The following is a 1,148-nucleotide window of genomic DNA, read 5'->3' on the forward strand; positions in this document are numbered from 1 at the left end:
CAGGAGACTCACTTGAGCCCAGAAGTTGGAGGTTGCTGTGAGCGTGATGCCATGGCACTCTACCCAGGGGGATAGCTTGAGGCTCTGTCTAAAAAAAAAGAAACATCTTTATTTTAGATGATAGTACAAAACTTGCATATGTAATATAGATCTGTATATGTACATATAAATGCTCATACACACATGCACACACACACCAAACTTAAACCCTACTTTATCCTAAATAAAGAAATATATTTAAGTTTTGCTAAAAACATACCGTACATAAAACTATCAGACAACCTGAAAAACAGGACAATCTAGGCACACCCCCTGACACACATGTAAATTGCCTTGGCAAAAGAGAGCACATGGGGCCATGCCAGGAGGAGTGCTGCCACTGCCACTGTGGAGAGAACAGACTCGTGAAACCAACTGGGAAGCACAGGCTATAGAAGGTGACCTAGATTAATGCTCAGAAACAGACCTCCTCAGAATAAACAGAAAATATGTTGTAGGGAAGGAGGGGAGTTGAGAGAGAAAAGACAAGTCCCAGAAATTAGAAATGATCTACTATATTCTAGTGTTTGGGAAAGACATGAAGAAAACAATGAGATCACAAAAAAGACGGATGGGGAAGAGATGGAGAATGACAATCACAATCTCCTACTATAAACAAGCTAAATTGTTTGGCAACCACATGCTCACATGAGAGAAAGACTCGGGGGGTTCTGGGTGGATTCCTACCCCATGGGTACATGAATGGGTATGTAGCACACTTTCTAGATAAAGGACGCAACTACAACTTGGACTTTAACCTTACAAAAGCAAACTCTGTAACCTAATCATATGCACCCTTATTTTAACCTAAAATGAAAAAAAAATACATACATACATACATATATGCCAAATTGCTACTTTGTTGTCTTGGAATCTCACCCTACCTCCAATCTTAGAGAGGCTAAAACATAAAAAAATAAAAATAGGGTGGAGCCTGTGGCTCAGTGAGTAGGGCACCAGCCTAATATACTGAAGGTGGCGTGTTCAAACCCGGCCCTGGCCAAACTGCAACAAAAAAAAATAGCTGGATATTGTGGCAGGTGCCTGTAGTCCCAGCTACTTGGGAGGCTGAGGCAAGAGAATCGCCGAAGCCCAAGAGCTGGAGGTTG

This window comes from Otolemur garnettii, unplaced genomic scaffold (assembly GCF_000181295.1).
Source record: "Otolemur garnettii isolate 467f Iridium unplaced genomic scaffold, OtoGar3 scaffold00174, whole genome shotgun sequence".
In the NCBI taxonomy this organism is placed as follows: Eukaryota; Metazoa; Chordata; class Mammalia; order Primates; family Galagidae; genus Otolemur; species Otolemur garnettii.